Below are 24,562 nucleotides of genomic sequence, written 5' to 3'. Positions count from 1 at the left end.
TTACTAGTTTGCTTGATCTTAGATGAGTCACTCAACAACTTTCTGTGATTCAGTTTTCTCATGTGAAAAATGGAGGTAATAACATTACCTCATAATTCTTGTAAGAATTGAGTTCATTATCTGTCAAGTGTTTAGAGCAATGTCTGGCACTTAGAATATATTATTTGTACAGAAATATTTATTTATATCATGTATTACTATTAAAGTTTTTGATAGATAAAATATCTTTGCCTATCTGTTTTGGAATCAAAGTAGGTTGATGCCAAAATCTCCTGTAAATCCATTTATTTAAACCAATTGCTAAATGTTACAGCTCGTTCTTAAGTGCACGAGGGCTTTAGCCATAGGCAAACCAGAACAGAAGAGGCAAAGATGAACAACTCATCATGCGGGTCCAGCCCTCACATCTCCTTCCCACTTCCACCCCTCTTCATCAGAACAATCCTCTCAACCTTGTATCACACACCTCTCTTCACAAAACCTTGTTGTGTTTATGAGACTCAAGTGCCCTAGTCCCAGGTTCAAGGCCCATCACCAAGCTATTCCCACCCTGCCCTCGTACTGTTTGACTCAAGCTCCCTTCTGACCTTTCCTTCCCTGTCATCTCCAGACCCCCCAAGAGCCCATGTTTTGCTAGGTAATATGCCACATCAATACTTGTGAGCCTTGGTTCCTGAAGGCCCTCTCCTTAGAATGCTCCTTCCGCACTCTTCCACTTGGCACTCTCCTATCCATCTATCAGGTCTACCCAGATGTTCCCTCCTCCACAGCTTTCTCCAATATTCTTCCCATACTTAATCAGGAGTAACGGCTTCTTCCCTAGTTCTCCCCGGCACTCTGGGTACACCACTATTATAACCCTATAGATCCTTTATAGGGTTGATAAATGGTAATTTTCTATGTCTGACTCTCCCACAGACACTGAACTCTAGGCAAAGGGAAGATGTTGTATTTATTTTTGCCCTTCTTGTGTCTACCATGGTATCTACTTAGCAGTATTGGCTGAACTGAAATAGAAATTTTTTTTTATTTGCTTTGATGCGCTTCATTCCCATAGGCTTCATTTGGCCTGTGTCCCTTATGTTTAGGGGAAGCCAACTTTTAGCACATGTGCTAGCCAATGTAGCAAAGTTTTTTGTTTTTTTTTAAAGAGACACTTAACAAATTATGAAGGCTGTGATGTCCTTCACTGCAACTCAAATTTCTACTATTGAGTATGCTAGAACTTAAATCCACTTCCACAACGTCTTCTTCAACTGAGAGAAGATGAAAGTCCCACTCTCATTATATTTAAACTTGTATGTCCACTAGGAAAAAACAGCAGCACCAAATTCAACGCAAAGTTTACCTTTTCATTCATTGTCTGTTCACTAACATACAGGTACTGGTAAACCTGTTTAGATTCATTTACATTGTGTATGTTGAGTTCATAGGAGTCATTTGGCTGGAATCTTGAGGGCATTTCTCCATACTTTTGACATCGAGTAGGAATTACTGAACACAAATGAGTCTACTCTATTGTTCTAAACCTCTGCAGCAGGAGAAACTCCCAATGCTCCTCACAGGGCAAGGTGTTCTCCAGGTTCTTCACCTAAACCACTAATACTCCATCTAACCCCATCTGCTGTTTTCCAGAGCTGAGGAACAGTTTGCAATGGCTCTGTAACATACCCTGAGATCAAGACCCTCATCAACTCATTGCTTAGAGTACCTTATCAGGCTAAATTAACTAAGTTCTTCAGCTTATATTTCCTCTGTATTTTCCCCATTCTTTACCAATTTTAGTTACTCTTATGAGTGCTTTGCAAGTTTTCTACAATGAATCCAAATTCAACATTATTTTAATACCTATTATGTGAAGAGGACATAAAGACATAAAGATTAACAAGGCATGGTGGTCACCTAAGAACATACATTACTCGTGAAATAGACACACAGACACATTCTGTATTAACTGTAATATATATGACATGCATTAACTGTGATACATGGGTAGAAATAGGGGAGGAGGGTAGGGCCTTCCAAAGCAGAGGCTCAGAGGAAAAATGGGACGCTCACTTTCAATGCACTGACAGGCAATGATGCAGATGTGGGACTATAAAATAAAGCGAAACACAACCCTAACTATAAGGACCTTAGAGCCTAGTGAAGTGGTGTTTGAAAATATTTTGCAAGTCTTTTTTTTTTTTTTAAAGCAAAAATCTTACATTGATATACCCAAAAGGTAAGAGAGATGATGAGAGTTGCTGTAGCTGGAGTTGGGAAGACAGTGACCTTCATTTCTGCCCCAGCCAGGCCCCCTGAGCCCCAAGATGCCTCTGCAGACCTGGGGCAGCCCAACATCAAAGAGATGAGATATGTGTCTCCCCCACCGCCCCCCTGTGCCTTACTGTGATGTTTTGATACAACACCTTAGCACACTGCCACCTACCTACACAGTTAGTGCTGTGTAAGTATTGTTAAATAAAACATGAGGGCTCTGGAGTAATTTGCAAGTCACTGGTCTAACGAATGGGAATGGCAGAGGTGTACAGGGAAGGAATAGAACTGTCAGACACAAGGCACAAAATGCTGGGTCCAAATTACCAGAATCTAAAACTAGACAAGGAATTACAAAGGTCTGACCAGTTTCTCCAAAATCCCATGAGATAAAAAGTTCATCTTAACTACTTTTTACTTTACCCCTGCAATTCTTGTTTCAGATAGTCAGCTCTGCTTGCCATAGCAGTTTCTTCAAATCTTTTCTGCTTCTTCAAAATTCCAACTCTCCACCTCCCCCTTCTCCCTCAGCAGGCAGAGAACCTTAGCAGCACACAGAGAAAAGCACTCCTTACATTCCTGCCCCCATGTGCATCCCGTTTCCTGCCTACACACCTCTGCTTTCCTCTGGGATGGGGGTATTCTTACTACCCCAAGCCAATCGCCCTGGATCACACCGGGTCCTGAGTGCCCAAGGAGGGCCCTCAGTCCAACACATTCTCTCCTGCATCTTCAACACTGTCCTCTGTGCTTGCTCATCAGGATTTACACTGCTCCAGTTTGTCATATACAGGCAGTCCTCGGCTTAAGATGGTTCGACTTATGCTTTTCACCTTACAATGGTGTGAAAGCGACACGTTCATCTGCTAGAAACCGCATTCTGAGTATCCATACAACCATTGTTTTTTACTTTCAGTAAAGTATTCAATAAATTACATGTGATATTCAACACTTTATTCTAAAATAAGCTTCGTTTGATGATTTTGCTCAACTGTAGGATAATGTAAGCGTTCTGAGCACTTTTAAGGTAGGCTAGGCTAAGCTATAATGTTCAGTAGGTTAGGCGTATTAAATGTAGTTTGGACTTGTGACAGGTTTGTCAGGATGTAACTCTATTGTAAGTTGAGGAGCATCTGTATTTAAAAAAACAACAACAACAAAAAAAGAAGTCTTCTTATTCTCAGATTCTCCCTGCATCTATTTTTTATTTTCCTTTAACAGCCAAACTTTTGGAAGATTTGAATCCAAATTTACTGTTTCCACTTCTTCACCTCTCTCATCAATACATGACAATCTGTCTTTAGTTACCATCCCTCAGAAGCCTACACTCCCTCCCCACCCAACTGACATGTCTCAGTAACTGTGTCCACTGCCTCTTCGTGAGACATGAAACAATGCTCATTCCATGCACTCTGTGGTTTCCTCCTACCTGTCTGGTTGCATCCCTTCTGCTCTTTGGGAACCACCACGCTCCCTTAAATGTTTGCATTCCTCAGAGTTTTGTCCTGGGCCTTTGAGCACCTGCCATTGTTAGTAACAGTAACGTAACTCCCAGGGGTCGGGGGTCTAAAACTACAAAACCTTCTAGGGGCAGAGCTCTGACGTTAAGTCCTATTACTAGCAGGAAATACCCACTACTCCAGCAGGAAACAAGGAAGGAACCACTTCTCTACATACTCGCATTCCTTATTTGCCCCTGAGAACAATCTCATCTACTCCTAGGCTAGAATTACTACACATATGCTAACCTCCAAGTCTTAATCTAGAGCCCAGTTCCTTCTCCTAAACATCAGATTTCGGCTCAAATACATGATGTTTTACAAGCATCTCCACTTAAGTTCAAAACTAAATTCATCACTTTACACCCCACTCCAATCTTCTCTTTCTCAATTGTTTTCTATTTCAATGAGTGGCACCTAGTCTCCCAAGCCCAAAGTCTAGCCTTCCTCACCAATCCACCTTCAACAGCTATCATCCCATCACCACCGTCTTCAACAGCTTTACTTCATCAACACATCTGGCCCAGTGTGTCAAATACTGCTGCATACAGAGCAGTAAAGGAGACAAGCTGAATCCTAGAGGGAGGCAGCAGGTAAAAACAAATAAATAAAAGGACAAGTTGAGATTGTGATAAAGCTATGCATAAAACAAAGCTACATGATGGGGGCACTACTTTAGATGGGGATGGCCAGAGAAAACGTCTCAGAAGGCTACATTTAAGCTGTATCTGAATGACAAACAGAAACAAGTCTCACAAAGATTTAAGAGGCTGAGTGTTTCAGACAAAGGAGCCAAGTGTAAAGGTCCTCAGGTAGGCAGGAGCTTGGGGTGTTCAAGAAAGAGAAGGCCAACAAGGCTGGGACACTGGAAGCAAGGAGGAGAACAAGTCAAATGGACTCAGAGGGAGGCAAATGTCAGATAGGACTGCAGTCCCCAAGCCCCCAGGCTGCAGTTAGGAACCTGGCTGCCTGGCTGCACAGCAGGAGGTGAGGGGTGGGAGGGAAGCTTCATCTGTATTTATAGCTGCTCCCCCATCACTCACATCACCGCCTGAGCTCCGCCTCCCATCAGATCAGCGGCAGCCTTAGATTCTCATAGGAGCGCAAACTGCTGTAAACTGCACATGTGAGGTGTCTGGGTTGCGGCTCCTTATGAGAGTCTAATGCCTGATGATCTGAGGTGGAGCTGAGGGGGTGATGCCAGCACTGGGGAGCGGCTGCAAATACAGAGCATCATTAGCAGAGAGGTTTGACTGCACAATAACTGTAATGCGCTTGAATCTTCCCGAAACCAACTCCCCATCCCCCACTGCCATCCTTGGAAAAACTGTCTTCCAAAAAACCTGTCCCTGGTGCCAAAAAGGCTGGGGACCGCTAAGACAGGACCTTGTTGGCCACCACGACAGCAATGAAAAGCCACTGGAGCACTTAGGAAGGCAACTAACACAATCCAATCTGAATTTTTAAACGATCACTTGAGCTCAGAAGTGGAAAAAATGGTTTGAGAGGGGGGCAAAAAAAGGCAGTAGGAAAACTGGTCAGGAGCCTAATAATATAGCAGTCCAGATAAGAGGGGATGGTTCTTGAGATGGGAGGGAATAAATTCAGGATATATTTTGGATATAAAGTGAACAGAACTCGCTGGGAGATTAGATGTTGAAAGTGAGAGGGGAAAAAAGGGATCTAGAACAATTCTTAAGTTGTTTTTAGGTATAATTTACATACAGCAAAGTTACATACAGCATATGATTTAATCAGTGTGATGAATGCCTATCGAGACCCAGAACATTTCCAGCACTCTCAAAAGTTCTCTCTTGTCCCCTCCCAGTCAATCCCCTTGCATCCAAGAAGCAACACCGATCTAATTTCCACTACCATATAGAGATTAGTTCCCTTATTCTGGAATGTCTTATAAATAGGAGCATCCATTATGTACTATTTTTGTGCCTGGCTTCTCACTAAGCATATTTGAGATAAATCCTTATTACATGTATCAATAGTTTGTTCCTGTTCATTGTGATCTTCCGTTGTATGAACATACCAGTATGTTAATCCATTCTCTTGCTGACAGACATCTGGACTGTCTACAGTATTTAGTTATTATGAACACAACTCCTATGAACATTCTTACGTGAGTTTATTTGTGGACATTTTCATTTCTCTTGGATAAATACCTGGAAAAGAAACTGCTGGGTCATAGGATAGATATATGTTCAACTTTTTAAGGAACTGCCAAACAGTTTTCCCAAGTGGCTGCATCATTTTATACTCCCATCAGCAGTGTATTCAAGTTCCAGCTGCCTGACTCCTAGGGGTTTTGCTTGAATAACTCCACCTATGCCACAATCAAACTCACTTTCTTTCAGCTTCAAACACACTTCTTTCTACATCTTTTTTTTTAAGACCTGTAGATGCACTCCAAGGACACTTTCCTCCTCACCCCATCCCTTTTGCTGCCTATCTCATACTATTTATTCATTCAACAAATACCCTGAAGGATGAGAAAAGGCAGGGCTGACCACAATGTTCTGGATAGAGGAAGTAGCACATAAAAAAGTTCTGAGGGGGGAAAACCCTGCCACCTTCAGAGGACTTAAGAAAGTAAATGTGACTGGAGGACAGGGAACAAAAGTAGCAGGAGGGGTAGGCAGGAGCAAGGCTCTTCAGGGCCTTGTGAATATGGGCAGGAGTCTGGATTCTCTTCAAAGTGCTATGGGAAACCATTAAAAAGATTCGACATAGGGAAGGGACAGATGACTCCTGGCTGCTCTGGGTAAAGTGGAATAGAGGCGGACAGGAGTAGAAATGGGGAGGCCATGTTAAGAGGCCATGAAAGTGTCCCAGGAAGGACATGGTGGTGGCTCAGAGGGTAGTGGCAGCAGAGGTGAAAGAAGTGTCATATTATGGAAATCGTATTATGGAAATAGTACTGGCAGTACTTTGGTGATCGATTAGAGCGGTGAAAGAAAAGGAGGAATCTGATTTGAGAAATTGGGTAGATGGCAGAGCCACTTATGGAAAAGGGGACAAATGGAGAAGAAAGAGTTCACATGAAATAAGTGTTCAGCTTTTGAATTATAAAGCTCAAGATAGCAGTGAGATATTCAAGCGGCTGTGTCAAGCAGGAGTCAAAGGAGCTAGAAGAGACCTAGCTGAAGATATCGATGTGGGGGTCATCAGCTTACGGACAATCATGAAAGCCTAGGGATACCTGAAATCACCCAGGGAGAGAATACCTTTAAAAAAGGGGGTCTGGAGAATGCCAATGATCCACTAGAAGAAAGAGGAGGTCACAAAGGTGGGATGAGACAGCTGAGATAAGCCAGTTGATGAGGGGGTATGCAGTCCTCCTTTGAGAAGCCTCCAGTGACCTTTTGAATCAGGGTTACACTCCTGGTACAGCATCTTGTGTTCCCCCTGTCAGAGCACTTTTGCTTTTTGGATTTTTTTTTCCTCCCCAAAGATGGGGGTCTCAGTCTGTTGCCTAGGCTGGAGAGCAGTGGCACAATCAGTTCACTGTTACCTCGACCTCCTGGGCCCAAGCAATCCTCTTGCCGTAGCCTCCCATGTAGCTGTGATCATAGGTGCATGCCACCACACCTGGCTAATGTTTTTTTTTAATTTTTTGGAGAGACAGGGGTCTCACTATGTTGCTCAGGCTGGTCTCAAACTCCTGGCCTCAAGCAATCTTCCCACCACGGCCTCCCAAGTAGCTAGGATTACAGGCTCGAGTCACCATGCCCGGTTCTCAGAGTACTTTTGATGCCCATTTAATTGCTCTTCTCTATTGGGCAGTATTTGAGGACATAAAATCAACAGGATTGGCAGGAACCAGCCTTGCTCTAATCCAGTATCTTGGTACATAGCATAACACAGAATGTTGGTTTAATGGACAGCTACCATTCTCTGATCACCACGTGCAGGCGACACACTCCACCATATACTTTTCCTACTTTAGATCCTTTCCCCAACAGCCCAGAGGAAGGTGCATCTCCACTGTACAGATGAGGAAACGATAGCTCAGGCAAAATGTCCAGAGTCACTCATATTAAGTGATGGAACCAGAATGAGGTCACACATTCTCTTTCATATGCTCTGCTGCCTCCATAAAGCCTACCACATAGACTTTCTACAGCAAGAGTGCTGTCTCTCACATTACTGCTAAAGGGTATGGCATGTGTCCCCAGGTAATTGGCCTGCCATAGCACTAAGTCAGGGAAAAACCCAGGCAAATACTTTGGCTCTTCTCTCGAGAATCCCTACTCACCAGGCACAGTGACCAATCCCCAGACTCTCAAAGCAATGCTTCATGGTTAGTGCACTTCTAAACGCAGCAGTGAAATCTGGGTTTCCCTGAAACTGAGGTCTGGAGGTAAAAGAACTTATGACTCTGGGGCCTTAACTTTTTAATTCTAAAAACTAATTTTAGTCACATATGAGAACTTTCCCCCTTCATCTAAAAGGCCTCACTCTAACTTAACAACTAATGCCGCATATAGCAAGAGTTTCTCCATGTCATCCTTTCTGGACCAAGACAAAATCAGGAGAGAAACCAGTAAGGCCTAAGAAGCCGACATTACACATCTGTGTGAAAAGTAACTGTGGTACACTAAGTGAATATACTAGCACACAGAAGCTTCCTTCCTTTGTCCACTCGGGAGCCACTGTGAACTATCAATCCTCTGGTGAGGGCATGGGGTATAGCTGGCAAAGAACAGGGTTCCACCCTTGATTCTGTCAATATAAAGCTACATAACTTTGGGCAAGTCACCACCCTTTCAGCGTCTTTCTTGAGTTGTAAAGCCAAAGGGTTAGACTAGGCAACTTCTTAGGTTTCTCCCACCTCTAAAATTCTATGATCAGAGAGTATGGAAAGGGTGAGAGAAGGCACGCTGGATGCCAGCTGGCTGGGAAAGACTGAGAAGATGAGCCCTCCTGGCTATGGTTAACAAAGCCTGTCTGACCTGCACTGTTTCCTCCCCTTCCAGAGCCTCTGCTTGGAGCTATCCTTGCTTGCCTTGACATCCCCACACCCAAGTTCCACTCAGTCACTTGGGATTCTCTATTTGAAGCAATACCTTGCAAAATGCCCTACATATCGAATTCACTAATACTTGCTGGCTGGATTCATTTGAAGCATTAACAAAGTACAATGATTCTAACACCCTAATCCAACTCCCCAATAAAGTAACATAAACACTACCAAAGAATGTTTCCCATATTGCCTAGCACTCACCAATATTATAGCACATCTCTACATTTTTTTATCAGGATGATTTTTAAAAAAGCAGACAACATTCCTTTCTTAGCCTTCACAAGGTACCACTAATGATCTCCCTAAAGCTCTTTTGAACCAGGTCCCTATTCACAAAGCATAAAAATGCTATATAAACACAGGAAAGACTTCCGCCCACTTCCATCCTTTGCATTAAATTCTCAAGATGTTCAAAGCTAAATCAAATTATTTACTTAGTTTAATGCCATTTTCATCCATCCCGCAGATCAAGTTTGACTATCCTCCTGGCAGAAAAGGATTCAGAACAGGGACTCTCTTTGTGGCCACTCTAAAGTAGCACCCCCCAAGTCACTATTCTATTGTTATTTTATTCTCTTCACAGCTATTATCACCACCTAACATTTTTATTTACTTACTGTTTACAATCTCTAAAGTAGGCTCTTTCTTGCCCACCACTGCACCTCCTATGCTTAAAACAATGCCTATAAACATTTGTTAATGAAAATTTAAAAAAACACAGGAGGACCTTAATCCACATGCAGGGATGTGATGTTCAAATGTGGAAACCATCTTCCAATCAACCTGACATTCATGTGTTCGATGAATTTCTACCCTTTCCTATAGAATAGCTTACATACTGCAATAAGGATATTTTCACCAGTGGCTAATGTTTTCTCTTTCTTAATTCCCCACAATGAAGCATCAGATAATAAGCCACAGATATGCCAATAACTCATGTTATAGTTCATCTTCCTGCTGGGTTGTATGCATTACCTACAAAGCAAACATAGCTGTAATGCAGAAAAGTACTGATTGTGTTTATTACAGTGAGAACCTTTTCACCCATACTGCAGGTACCATGGGTATTAAAGGACGTTCAACAGCCTAACCAATAATCAAACCACCCAGTGCAATGTGACCAAATTATGCTTTAACTATGAAAGCTCTGATTTCAGTATACTGTATTACAAATGTATAAGTCTGATATACTGTTTTATTCCAGTAAAATAGGGCTTTATTGTTTTGCTTTATTTTGTTACCTTTTTATACCTCCAAAAAAGAAAATAAAGGCAGCAGAGTCAGAAGCCCTGGACAGAGCTAATGAATACTAAGGTGCCTTGACCACAACCCTCGCCCTCCCCCCGCCCTCCCATTGAGGAAGGGTGCTTAATGGATATTGGGGAAGAATTGTCTTTGGTAAAATCTTTCGAGTCTCACCTGGTCAAACTGACAGCAGTCACCATAATGATTCCTGTGCATTGTAAACCAGTAACAAACAGGGAGAGACAGCCCTTTATGTATTATATCACTCTCTGAGCTGATACAAAAGTTTTCAGCTCAAGACATAACACCAGAATTGGATATGAAAGATTTATAGATTAAATCTCAGGTACACTAGCAAAACTGACCAGGTAGGCATAAAGTAAAAGTTTAGAAAATTCCCAAGGTCACAAAAGCACAAGCAGCCACAGAAGCCATGCTTTCTGGTATTTTACCTGAATTCAGATTTCAGCTTTAAAAAAATAAAAGAGGGGCACAAGAGGAAGCTATGGATTCCAGGGCCACACCTACCACTAGCTGTTTTGTGCCTTGAGCAGGAAGTGAGCTGTTAATAGACCTAGTACAGTACAGGGTTTGGAGTTAAGGGCAGGAGTCACATCCAACCCTGACTCTCACTAGCTCTACGACCTCTCAGGGAAAGGATGACCTACCTCTCAGGTCTGCTGGGTGGATGTTGTTAGGACAATTTAAAATGCTTTGGACAGAGTGTAGCATAAAGGCTTGTTTTTTTGCACAAATGTTAGCATCCTTTCCCATCTACAAGAAGAGCAGGCTGAAATCATCAGTAGTAGTCCAACTCTAATTTCTTGGTATAAATAGACATGATCATTTCAATGACATTCCATCTTACTTTATAGAGTTAAAAAAAGTATACCACTAAAAGGTTATGGAACCTAAAAGCCATGTCTCCTGACATCTTACCAATTTTGCCAACCTTCTCTCACATAAATACACACACAAAAATTACCTCAGTAGAATAAAAGTTTTATAATACTATTTTTCTCATAAGTTACAAGACAAGCATAATATCTGAGTAGGATACTGCTTTGAGTGGGATAACTGCTTACAATTCGAGTAACCAGGGTTTTTAAAATCCCACACTGAACACAAGATCATAACTCAAATCCTAATGTAGAAAAAATGCTTATTTCAGGAAACTCGAAATAATCTGTATAGCTGTATAAAAGTGTCTACCTATGTAAAGGGCCTGATGTTATCATACAAGAAAACTTCCACCAAACCATCTCCAAAGTCAACATTATGAGCACAACGCCCTGACCTCATGGGGACCCTTTTGGAAACGGTGTTTGCAAAGTCTGAACAAAAAAGTGACCTTAGAATGATAGAATGACCTAAGAATGATAGACATATGATACCACACTGGGCACATGTCTGTCAAACATCACAGTACTAGAAATTTGAGACAAATTCTGAGGTTGGTCTAGAAATACTCACCAGTCAAAAGCATGGCCTAAGGCCTTCACACACCATAAAATCAGTGAAACTAACTGAGGTTCTTCAGCATCTGAGGGAGCATCCGGCTACCATTAAGGAATAAATTGGGGATGCAGATAATTAGTGCACCCTGAGGTGACAGTTAATTCCACTGGCAGACCATCTCACAGAAGATACTAGGGCATTCCACTCATCCCCCTATTTTGAGAATACTGAAGCTGGAAATTTCAAAAGTTAGCTAAATGTCCCTTGAAAGAACCTTTAACAAGATCCCTCCACAATCTCCGGTATAGGAAGATGTTGGAACTCCTTTGAGTCAAGCAGCAGACACAGACCTAATCAAAAGTTGCCCACATTGGCTGGGCTAGGTGGCACATGCCTGTAATTATAGCACCCTGGGAGGCCAGGGGGGACAATAGCTTGAGGCCAGGAATTCGAGACCAGCCTGAGGAAGAGCAAGACCAGCCTCTACAGAAAAATAGAAAAATTAGCTGGCATCGTGGTACACACCTGTAGTCTCAGCTACTTGGGAGGCTGAGGCAGGAGGACTGGTTGAACCCATGCGTTTGAGGTTGCACTGAGCTATAATCACGCCACTGCATTCTACCCAGGGCAACAGAGCAAGACTCTGTATCAAAAAAAAAAAAAAAGTTGCCCACATCTCCCAAGTAGTCGAACATTCTCTGAAGTCTTTTTTCTGATAACTTCTTCCACAAAGACAGAAAAAGAAATAAATAAAAATAAGGTGTATTCCACATAGGCTAGAATATGATACACTGCTCGTTCTGAAGCACGGAACAGCACCTGGAATTTCACGGAAGACGGTATCCTGACCAAGTTTTATGCTCTGTTGGATAAGGAAGAGGCTGGAAACTAGAAAACAGGCTTTTAAAAGTCATCTCAGCTAAGGTACAGCCTGCATTTCTCAGGAAAGTTGCCCATAGCTAAAATGAGAGCACAACATGAGAGAGACAAAAAAAAACAAAACCAAAAGCTCCTATAATGTTTGACCTGGCAGGAGTCCTCATTTACACATGAGGAAATTGGGGCATTGAGAAGGTAGGTAACTTGCCCAGAGCTGCAAATTATCTGGTGGCAAAGCTGGAAGTAGATTCCTGATCTCCTGGGTCGGAATTCAGTGCAGTTTCCCCATCCACCAAGCTGCTACCCCTTATAAGATGTTTTATAAAACTTTTCACTCTTCACTGAGGCTGTTAACATAAGGGTCCAATTATCATTCAAAGATCAGCCTGTTAGATAATAGCTCGAAAATTCCATCCATCTTCGAGGGGAAAAAAGCCAAGAAGAAAGAGGAAAAAAGTCCTAATTTTCACCTGACCCCTAAAGTCAAACTAAAGGTTTGAATACAGACTATGCTAGTATTCACAACCACAAAAACAGACAATAATTCCCACCCACAAACCGAGGAAGGCGGCCGATCCTTGGCACCGCCCCCCACCCCCAACTCACTAAATTCCACTCCCATCCCAGAGCCCAGAAGACACTGCACCCACCGCCGCAGCCGGAGAAGAATCGGCCGGATCCGTCAACCACCTTCAACCACCACTCCCCCACCTCCCAAAGAAAGGCATGAGAAGGTTAGAGCCTCAGGTCTCCAAAGGAGCGCTCCCTCGCGCACGGAGACCGCCGTATCCCACACCCCGCCCGGCTCACCGCGGCGGGGGAGGGGAGAAAGCCCCACACAGGAAGTGTGTCCCGTGCTCCGCTCCCCGCGCGGAGACCTTGCGCGCTGCCAGCGGGTACCTGCCCTCCGCCTCCAACACGCGAGAAGTAGCCGCGTCCACATGGCTTCAGGTGTTCACACGGCAATAAACGGCCCCGTCCCTCCCGCGGCCTGGGGCGCGCTCCGACTCCAAGGCCCTCCGCCCCGCTGGCCTCGCCTCCAGCCCGCAGCGAAGAGGAGAGCGTCCTCAGTCCCCAGGGGCTGCTAAGGGCCCCGGGGCAGGCGGCGCTGACCCCGCTCACACCCGCCGCCTTTGCACCCAAGGCCGCGACGAGCAGGTACCTCTCCCTGCGTCCCTCAAGCTAGGACCGGACTCCCAAGTCAGACCGAGACACCTCAGCCCTCTGACGCCAAGCCGGACCCCTTCGCCTCAGCACCCCTAGGCCAGGCCAGGCCCGGCCCAGGACCCCGCCCCGCACTCCTGGGTCTGGCCGGGCAGGAATATTCTCCTCAGCACCTTAAGCCCCAGCTCGGAGTCCAGGAGGCTCAATACTCCCAGGTCGGGCCGGGACCTCTGCTCCCAGACCCCCAGGCTGGACACCCCGACTGACCCCAAGCCCCCAGGCCCGACCCTTTCCCTCCTCCTTCAGGCCCGGGTGGCGGTTACCTGCTGAAGCCCCCCGCCCCGTCCCTTGGCCTCCGCCGGGGGCGGGAGGGGAGGGAGCGGCGGCGGGCGGCGTTGCGCGGGGTGGGGGTGGGGGTGGCTCCGCCGCCTCCAGCTCGGGCGTCCCGGCCGGCGGCGGGCGGGCCGGGGCCGCGGCCCCTCGAGGCTCGCTCCGGCCCGCGCGCTCGTTCCCCAGTTGGGCGCGCCTCAGGGCGGGCTCCCCTGGCGGAGGCCGCGGCCGCCTCGCAGGGGCCGAAAGCGGCTCGGTTCGGGGTTTTTTCTCTCCATTCTCCCAACACACAGGAAATAACAGAGCGTCAGGTGACGGCGCGCGGCCAATGGGGAGGCTCCGGGCCGCGGCGCGCGGGCGGGCGGGAGGGCGCGCGGCGGGGCGGTGCGCGCGGCGGGGGCGGGGAGGCAGGGGGCGGGGCCGGGCGCGCGCGTGCCCACCCGCGTGCGCCGGCGTTGAGGCCAGCGCGCGCCGGGCGGGGGCCGCGGAGACCCCAGCCCGGCGGCGGAGTCCCGCGGGGTTTCTCTCGGCAGCGGCGGAGCGCAGCACGCCGCCCGCCCAGTGCCGTGTTGGCCCGCGCCTGGGGCCGTCTTGGGGGTGGCCGCAAGCCAACTTTCTGGGGAGTTGGTGGCCCGGAATCTCTCACTGAGATTTCTGGAGTTCCCTGGAGCCTCCAACGCCAGAATCGCGCCTCTGGCAGCCCGGAGAGCCCGCCGGCCTCCTCTTGGTGGGCCTGGCATGGGGGTGGGTCTTGCCCGCCAAGACCCATCTGGGCCCTGGGGCAGCCGGCCTGGTCCCCTGGTTCCACGGCCTACGCCCCTGCCGCCCAGTGTCCTTGGATGCACGACTCGGTTTCCCTCAGAGCCTCAGTTTCCTCAGCAATAAAAAACGACGAGGAGGGAGGCCTACCTATCTCACGTGTTAAATAGACGCACCACAAACGTCAGTTGCATTTCTGCAGCTGCATTAAGAAGCTGCACTGCCTGGCTGGCAGGACCCAGGGTCCAGAATTAATCTGGAGATAAGGCAGAGGATTTGCGGTGCCAAGGCTTCGGCCCGGTCCCAGGCTTCCTTTGCAAACCTGATACATTTATAGAATAAAGGAAGGACTTGACTTTTTTCTTAACAAAAGCTGTTACAGAACCACCACCGTGTGAATGTTGGTGCCATGTGGTTCACTGCCATCAAAAGTAAGAAAGGGCCAGGTGCAGTGGCTCAGGCCTGTAATCCCAGCACTTTGGGAGGCCCATTCGGGAGGCTCGCTTGAGGCCAGGCATTCAAGACCAGCCTGGGCAACATAGCAAGACCTCAGTCTCTACAAAAAACAAAAAAATTAGCCAGGTGTGGTGGCATGAGCCTGTAGTCCCAGTTAGTCAGGAGGCTGAGGTGGGAGGATCCCTTGACCCCAGGAGTTTGAGGGTATGGTAAGCTACGATGAGGCCACTGCATTCCAGCCTGGGCAACAGAGCAAGAAGACCCTGTCCCTCAACTCCCCCGAAAAAATTAGTGAGAAGGCCAGGGAGGGTAGAATGTGTTTGGAGTGTTTGTGATCCTGCCTCTGACCTTTGACCTGGCCAAATTCTCTCCCCACTTTGGGCCTCAGTTTCCTGTTGGTGAGTAGAATTGGATTTGATGTCCCTAATGTTGGTTAAAATTGCTGATTCTAAATTAGGTTCCCATCTGTCCTAGATGTTAGGGAAGTAAGTAACTTTCTCTCCTGAAGCAACACCCAACTTGAAAGTAAACTGGGATGGGAAAAGTGCTTCAGGCAGCAGGTGGAGATTGACAGGAACCAGGTATGGCCTGGGGCCCAGATTTCAGTATATTTGAGGAACAGAACTCCCCGGGGTCTGGCTTTACCCTTTCACCTTTCACCCCACCTAGCCAAAGGCATTAATGCTTTGCCTCATCTCAGGCCACCCAAGGAGGGTCCCAGGATCCCAGGCAGGGGCAGAGGTGGTTCTGGGACTCTGGCAGGAGGATGTGGTTGGGGAAGGCAGTGATCCCCCCTGGCTTCTGTCCAATCTTTTAAAGTGGGGGCGGCTGCAATGCGGGTCAGGACTATTCCTGGGGACCTGAGTCCTCAATACCTCCTGCATGCCAGGCAGGGTGCCAGGCTCTTCCGGGGCAAAGCTGAGCTGGCTACTAAGCCCTGCCCTCTGGCTGTTCCATTGTTCTTCTAACTGTGAGTTTCATTTTCAAATTCTCGGGCCTCAAGACTTTTAAAAGACCAGTGCCTGGCTTCTGCTTAGTTCAGGGCTGCAGAGGGAAAGATACAGGGACTCTAGGCACAGATCCATGTTTTCTGGACAAAAATGGGAGAATGCAGGGGAGCTTCCTGAATACTGTTGGGGGCACCTTCAATTTCTTGAAGAGAATTCATGAAGAAAAGGAAAGCCCTTTTCTTTATAGTCTCTTGGCCCATCATTTCTCCCTTCTTCCCCTTCTTCCTTAGCTCACTCATGTCTCAGATGGGGGGCTGGGAGAATGGTGATAATCTGGCAGAACTGCATTTAAAAGGGAAGGAATGCAGACAGATAACTGGAGTCTAGGCTCCTGTCAGCTCCTGCCTCTCATGACCCTACAGCCCCCTCCCCACCCTTTTAGATCCTGCTGGAACATTGCCTGTCTGACCTCCACCTAGAAACTTCCCCAATCCTAGGACCAGGCCAGCCGGTCCTCTTTGGCCCTGTGGCCTGTCACTTTCCCTTTTGGTGCCATTCAGAAAAAGAACATGCATGGGAGTCATGGCCAACAGACAGATTTGGGTTACTCTTATACTTTGTGGCTTTGGACAAGTCACTTCCTCTCTCTGAACCTTGGCTTCCTCAGCTGTAAAATGGGCATAATATAACCTTACTCATAGGGTGTTGCAGCAATCTAAAGAGATCTACATAAAGAATTCAGGACAGTACTAGGCACACATTAACACCAGCTACCATTCTACGATGTGGACACAAAATGACACGTAAGCAGACTGCGGCTCTGAGATGGGAAGTTACTGCCCAAGATCCCACAGTGTCAGGAGCTTAATAACTACATTCCCCTTCCTCTTCGATCACATTAATGTCTCCTGTTGTTCTCGCATTGCCTCAAATGCATGGATCCTATTTTTCCTACCACACTTGAGCTCTTTAAGGAAAGGCAGTAGACAAGTTGGGGTTTTTTTTTCCCTCTTCTAACCCCATCTACTCAAAAAATACTTAGTGAACTGAATCAGTGTATCAATTCCAGAAGCAAAATTAATCCTTTCCCTCCTCTCTGGCTCAAAGATGGCTTTTGGAAACCCTGTGTCACTCCTTTTATTACAAACTCCTCTGCCCTCCTCCAGGCGCCTGGGCCACTCCGGGATTACAAATGGAGCCTCTGCCTCTAGGTCACTGATTCCGCTACCATCTGTCAGCATGGATTGATTGAGGAGACTGGCCCTGCTCAGCAGATCAGTGACTTGAGGGAAGTGAGCCGGGTGTCGGTGCCTTCAGCAGCAGGCAGATGTCCTTTCTCTCACTTGCTGGCTCTCTTGAGCACACGTACAGCCCTCACTTTTATCCTTCAACAAGCCCCAGCTCTCCTTCCTCTTTGGGAAGGGCCGCCTGCTAACTCTGGCACACCAGGAGGAGGCAGGCCTGGAATTCCTGCTCACAGACTCAGGGCTCAGTCTTCCAGGAGGCAATGTACAAAAGCCTCTGGTTAACAGAGTGGGAGACTCCCCATAGCATCCCACTGAGCCTGTCCCCAAGCTGGACACCTTCCCCGTGCAAAGCACAAGGATGCTGAGAGTGCACAAACTGCAGAGTGGGGAATCCTTTGTGGGCAGGCCTTCATTCCACACAGAGCCCCTGCTGTGTGCAAGGCATGGGGGCTTAGAACAATTCTTTCTGGGGCAAGGTCAGGGAAGGCTCTAAAGCTAAAAGAAGGCCAGGGAATGCCAAGACTTAGGGGGTGTTTGGAACAGCCACCTACTGTGCCCAAGAGGGCTGTGCACAATGGGGGATAAGAGGAGGAGGGCTGAGGCTACAGAGTTGGGCAAGGGTGGGATCCTGCAGGGCTTTTTATCTGTGACAGGCTTGGCATGAATTTGTTTCACGGAGTCTCACAGTGACCTCTGCTCACCAAGTTTGCCCCTCCACTCTGCCCTCCAGGGTGGAAGTTGTGGCTCTTTCATCTGAGCTCCCGCTGGTCACACTGGGCTATTTGTGAATGTGTCCATCTGTCCCACTGGACTGTGAGCATCTGCAGGGCAGAGAGACCTCTGCTTCCCTTGGGTCTCCAGCATCCTATGCAGGTGGGGTACCATGTCCTCCAAAATCATGTTAATCATGGTGATACAGCCTAGAGAAATCCAAGCTTACTATGAACTAGACACTGTGCAGATTTTCCTTTATCATCCTATTTAATATTTGCAACAACCTGATGAGGTTGGTACTGTTATAACCCCCATTTTACAGATGGGACCACCGAGGTGCAAAGAGTTTAACTTATCCCAAGTCACGTGGCTAGTATTTGAACCCAGGTCTTCAGAGGCTGCACACTTAACCACCAAGCTTCCCAGCACTTGGTAAACAATGGAAAGATGGCTATGGACATAGAAAATCGGTGGGTACAAGAGTCTGCAGGCAGATAGGGAAAGAAATGTTAAAGGACAGTAGGGTCAGTGCCAGCCTCTCCCACAGGGGGCAGGTGGGGGCCTCAGACCCCACGCCTGGAAGGCCACAGCCTGCTGACCAAGCAGCAGCTGCTGTGTATCAGCTCACTCATCTTCCCACAGATGAGCAAACACCTGAGGAGACACCACACCACTGCAGCCTGGTCACCCAGATCACCCTGCACCACCACCCCCACACTCACTGCCCCTGGATTCTCTCTGGGCAACCACTAGCATGGTGGTGCCAGCACAGGTCTTTGAGTTGGGGGCCAGCCTGGTCTCACCAATGTGTGTCCTTCAGCAAAGCGTCCGATGGCTCTGAGTCTCAATTCCTTCATCTGTAAATTGGGACAGGTAGGGGGAGGGGCTGAGTAATCTGCCTGCCTCCAGGGAGTCAGGCTGTACCTGGGTGCTCATTCACACCTCACAACAACCCTATGAGGCAAGGATTGTCATCTTCATTGTACAGAGCAAGAAATGGGTACCCAGACAGGTTAAGAGACTTGCCCAGGTCACACAGCTAGCAAGAGGCAGGGCTGGGATTTGAACTCAGCCTTCTGGCTCCAGAGCCCCCACTGAGTCACTTGGCACTACAAAAAAAAGAAGAAGAAATGATCTAACAATAGTAGTGACAAAGGCATGTTCTAGTAACTTTACCTGCATGAACTCGCTTAATCCTCACAACAACTCTATGAAATAGGTACTATTCTTACCTCATTTTGCAGATGAGGAAACTGAGGCACAGAGCAGGTAGGAGGGGGCAGAGCTGGAATTTCTCAGGCTACAGAGCCCCTGCCTCGCTTTATCACGGGATAACAATAGTGAGGTTCCTTTCCATTGGGATTATTTCTGCTTGAAAGCTCAAGACTTTTAGCCACATCATTGTCTGAGCTCCACAGGAAGGCAGTGCCACATGCTGAGGCATGCTGGGAAAAGACTTTGTTCCATCCTGTTTTGTTGACATGCTCTTCATTTTTAAGCCTGAAACCCAAGCTTCCTGCTATGAATTCAAACCGTGGAGAAAAATGCAGTCATGATAACGGCCACAACTTCCTGGGCCTTCAGTGTTCCCGGTGCTTGGGGCTCCGAATGTGTCACCTAACCTTAACCTTCACAACACCAGAGCAGCCCCAATTTCACAGCGAAAGAAACTAAAGCCCAGAGTTGCTAAGAAGATGCCCAAAGGTGCACAGCTGCTAAGTGGTGGATTTGGGATTTGTCCTCAGGTCCTCAAGAATCCTGACTCTTCACCATATCTGCTGCCTCCCCACAGAGGCATGGAAGGAAATATTTCTGCTCATCTTCTGCCATGGACTGGCCCTTCAGAGTCAAGATTTGTGGGCCACTCAGAAGGCACCAGGATGCAGAGCTGGATGCTGCCCTCTCACTAGGGAAGCTGAGAAATGCGGACATATGCTCCACTCTGTCTCTCCCTCCAGTGACTTGGGAATAGCTGCTCTGCCACCAAGGCAGTTGTCTTCTGGAAGCAGCCACACCTGTGAGGTTCCTCACCACTGCCCTGCATCTCCCTGCGAGCTCTCGAGGATAACTGCCAAAGCACGTGTGACTCCCAGGGAGCAGAAAGCAGCAGGAGCTGTGGAGTCTCCAACTCTCAACTGGTCCTCTTGACTGCAGCCTCTTTTCTGGCCCAGCTATCCCTGCAGATTCATTACAGTTATCCAAAGCCAGTTTCGACCTTACTCTCCCTGGCTAAAAAGTCTTCAGTGGGTCCTGAGTGGCTTCAGAATTCAAGTTTATTTCCATCCCCCAGGAATACAAAGCCCTCATCTGGCTCTGCTCACCTTTCCAACCTTCTCTCCCACGTCTCCTTCTGCCTCTCTGCCAAACCTAATGAGTTGTTTTCCTGTCTTGTGCCTGTCTGTTCCCCAAAGCAAGAATACCCTTCCCACTTCCCTACAGATGGACATTATACCCTCTTTCAAGTCTTACCCAAATGCCATCTCCTCCACAAAGCCTTACCTAATACTCATCATACATTCATTCACTCATTCAACAAACATTGATTGATCCCTTATCATATGACAGGCATTGATCCAAGGGTCCCTATTGTCATGGAGCTTATGATCCCATGGGGTGATTAGAGAGAGAAAGAATCATCAAATCAGTAATCATTTGATAACAGCCCTGATATGCATTAGTAAGAAATATGGCAGGTGCACAGGTATATAATTGGGGCCCGAGTCTTGAGGATCCAGGACATTTAGGGTGAGACCTGAAGGACAGATAGGAAATAGCCACATGATGAGGCTGGAAGAGAGCTCCAGGAAGAGGGTGCAGCGTGGCAAAGGCCCTGAGGCAGGAGGGAGCAAGCAGATTTCCAGGAAGGGGAAGAAAGCCAGTGTAACTTAAGTGAAATGAGAAAGTTGGAGATGCAGCTGCAGCAAGATGGGACAGGACACAAGAGGCTTTGGGACTTCATCCCGGGGCAAAAGGAGGAGCTGTTGAAGGATTCCGAGCAGAGGACACAAGCCAACGTTCATTTGTAAGCTATCTTGCCCTGTGGCTGTCCCTCTTCTGAGAAGCCAAGGCCCTGCGTCAAGTCACCCCTGAACATTTGGTCCTTTGGGTGTGAGTCTTCCCATCCCCTCCTCCTAGACTGAGCTCTCGGAGGCAGGCTGATCACCGGCCCTCTGGCCTCACCCCGTCAGCCAGCGCAGGGCTCAACACATGGAGTCGCTTCAGAAATGTTCAGGATGAACTAATGAACGGGACAAGACACTTACCGGCATGTCTCCAGGAAGGGGCAAGGGTTTTAGTGAGGCCACAACTCGCAGAGCAGAGCCACCATTCCATCAACCTCCATGCCCAGAGTCACCACACGGCATGACAGTGCACAGGCAGCTGCCTGTGGCCGTCTTGTGAATGACCAGAAACAGAACCAAAAGCTCTCAACAGCTGCAAGGTGCTCTCGAGTTTACAAAGCATATTTCACAAGGGCAGTTTGCGGGGGGTAGAGTTACTGCCCCACTTTACAGATGAGGAAACTGAGGCCCAGGAAAGGGAGGGTCCCCAGCAAGTCGTGGCAAAACCAAGACCAGAACCTGACCAAAGTTCAGGCTATGGATAGCCCCCATAGTGTTGAGAGCTTTCCAGAAATTTCTTTCGGAACTATTTTAAACTGACATATTTCCTCAGGATGTCTGTCACGCCAGCAGTGGGAGCCAACACACCAATTCTCAGAGGCCGTTCCCTCTGCGCGTCAGCCCCACTCACTCGGCTCCCAGGCCCTGAGGCTGGCAGCTCTGCCCAGGGCGCAGGAGGGGGCTGCCTGCATTTGGTGCTGAGTAAAAGCTGAGGGAGCGAGGGGAAGCTGAGCTGATTCAAGAGGATAACAGAGAACATTCCTACAGCTTTCCTGTGTGCTGGACATTACCTGCAGGAGCTCACATCCCCACAACACTGAGTACAAAAACTGTCTCCATTTACGGGTGTGAAAACTGAGGCTCGGGGCAATAAATAATTAGCCTGAGACCACACAGCTAGTGACGACAGAGCCAGGATCTGAACCCATGCAGTGCCCGTAAGCAACCCCACACTCCAGCTGAGCGAGGGGGAGCAGAAATGGCGTGTGCAGAGGGAACAGCAACCATGTGCTCCTCACGGGCCGTGACAGTGCAGGGGCCCCCTGCACACCCGATGACCACTATTCCCATTATGAATACATCCCTCTGTGAGCAAATAATGACAGGCCTGCGTGATAACCACCTCCCCATTGTCACCAGGGCGTTACCATGTATCTCCCTGGCCTCCCCCCCGAGGGGTCTCTGGGCTCCCAGCATTATAATCTGCTGGCTCCTTTTTGGTGGTAGTAGGAGGGTATAAAACAGCAAGGAAGGGCAGAGGGCGCTGCGACCTAGAGCAAGCTCCCTAAGCTCTTGGAGCCTCAGCCTTTTCACCCATAGAACGGGGACATTAGCGTCGCCCACCACAAAGGCTGCATCCACACAAGCGCTGCATCAGCGACCACACACCTAAGTTTCACCTCCGTTATTCCAGCCTGAGGTGTCCCGTGAGGTGGGATCATTCACCCCACGGGCAAACCGGGTCAGGGAAGTGAGGTGCCCGCGATCGCCCAGCATAGACAAAGCAGAGCAAGGAGTGAGCCGGGTCTGTTCAATTCCAAAGCTTGTGCTGAGGAAGGAGGGAGAGTAATGAGCTGCTCGGGTCCTCCCTGGCAGCCACCCTCACGCAGCCAGGGGTGGGCTGGATGTGGCGCCCCAGCCCGGCAGACACGACCCGTGTGCACTCCCTGCATGTGGTGCATTGCATGGTGTTGGGCAGCCCTGTGCCCTCTGGGGGCCTCCTGGGAGCTGCTACCCTGCTGAACCCTCTGGGTCCCCCAGCCCAGACCCGGTAAGGACAGGAGGGGCAGTGGGAAAGCTGGGCAGAGGTCACTCATCTGTGGGCTGACTACAGAATGGGGGTTTGGGGGGAAAGAGCATCCTTTCTGGAAAAATCAATGGGCAGATGATACCGCCCAAGTCACAACCTACATGGAAACCATCCAAGAAAATCAAAGCAACAAGAGAATCACAGCCCCTTAGAGCAGCGGTAGACTGCTGAGAGGTGAGCAGACACCAAGGTCCAGGATGGTGGCTGTGATTTGCTCAAGGCCCCGCAGTGTGTAGGTGGCTCTGCCACGTGTGAGGGCTGTCCAGCCCCAGCAGGCCCATTTGCAGTAGCGGGTGGGCCCTTGCTGGTCTTCATGCCTCACACTCAGCCATCCACTTCCCTCTGGTCTTGCCTACACTGACCAAGGAGGCTGGTTTGGCCTCATCCAGAAAATGCCAAATCTCTGGGGCTCTTCCTTGCACACTTTTGTCTTCTGGGATGCCTGGGCCCCCACATGTAGCTCAGAGTGGGGAGAGGCTGTATTAAATAAGCTAATACATGGTTAGGCAATTAGAACAGAGCACTCACAGTAAGTGCTCTTCCGTCTTGGCTATTATTACCAGCCACAATTAGTATCTCCATTTTACAGTTAGGAAAACTAAGGAATTAAGTGATTAGCCCACAGATACTAGGTGCTAGAGCCTTCCCTCTGCTGGGCTGTCTTTTTTTAAGCTAACAATTATTGAGTACCCCTGGGATCCAGGCTCTGGGATGACTACTTTGTGAGAATTATCTCATGAAATCTTCACCACAGTCCTGCAATGCAGCCATTATTATTGTCCAAGAACACAAAGACTCAGAGAGGGCAAGTGACTCACCTAATGCCACACAGCTGGCAAATGACAGAGTCAGGATTGAACCCAGGCTGTCTGGCCCCAAGCCCTTAACCACCTTTCCGTGCTCCATCGGGGATGGGTCTGGGGGACTAGCCACCCCAGCCTCTTGCAGGAGCTCCCAGTCATCTCAGGGTCCCAGGCTGGAGAAGCTGCTCCAGGACCCCTAATCCAAGTCAGGGACTTGACTGGGCGTGCAAACTGCCTCCCCGGCAGCACTGGCTCCGGCTCAGAATGTGGCCTGGGCTGGGCCTGGACCCCAGAAGTCCTGAGACTCCAAGTTAAAGGAAGACCCAAGCTGGTCCTTAAAGTCAAGTATGAGGCCATCTAGGAATCCCAACACTACAAGGCGGCCTGAGAGGCCTGGCTTAGGAGGAGCTAGAACAAGCCAGCTCTGCCAGATCCTGGAGAATGTCTGAAGTGCTAAGACACAAACAGATGCGGAAGGCACGTTTGCAATGACTGGGATGTTTGTGTGGAACCTGCCCAGTCTGTCATCAGGTCGGGTTCTTCCTTCAGAACAGGCTCCCACTGCCAAGGGAAATAGGGCCCCTCTTCCCTTCTGTGGGCTTCAGCCACGCAGTGTAACCTGCCTCATACCCCAAAAGCTCTGTTCTCACACTTCCCTACACCCTCCCCTGCCTTAGCCTGGCAAACTCCTACTCACTCTTCAAGGCCTTCAAATGCCATCACCTCTGTGAAGCCTCTCTTGATTGCCCTGTCAGAACGCACAGAACTCACCCAAGGAGAACTTTTTTCATCTCGCCTCAGAGTTTCTGGCATAGCCAGCTCCCTCATAACC

At 48.4% G+C, this 24,562-nt stretch overlaps 1 protein-coding gene and 1 pseudogene across 1 annotated transcript in view; one reads left to right on the top strand and one right to left on the bottom strand.

The window, feature by feature from the left end:
• TCF20 (transcription factor 20 (AR1)) overlaps nucleotides 1-13,893 on the bottom strand; it is a 102,822-nt gene extending 88,929 nt beyond the window's left edge. The window contains exon 1 of the mRNA XM_012638168.1: nucleotides 13,863-13,893. The gene's annotated coding sequence lies outside the window, so the exon portion shown is untranslated. The remainder of the gene's footprint in view (nucleotides 1-13,862) is intronic.
• LOC105805150 lies at nucleotides 10,698-17,646 on the top strand (annotated as a pseudogene).
• Nucleotides 17,647-24,562: the final 6,916 nt, after the last annotated feature.

The sequence above is a fragment of the Propithecus coquereli genome, unplaced genomic scaffold (assembly GCF_000956105.1).
Source record: "Propithecus coquereli isolate 6110/MARCELLA unplaced genomic scaffold, Pcoq_1.0 Scaffold126, whole genome shotgun sequence".
Classification (NCBI taxonomy): domain Eukaryota; kingdom Metazoa; phylum Chordata; class Mammalia; order Primates; family Indriidae; genus Propithecus; species Propithecus coquereli.
Note: the sequence above shows the minus strand (reverse complement) of the source record. Positions and strands in the feature narration are given on the sequence as shown.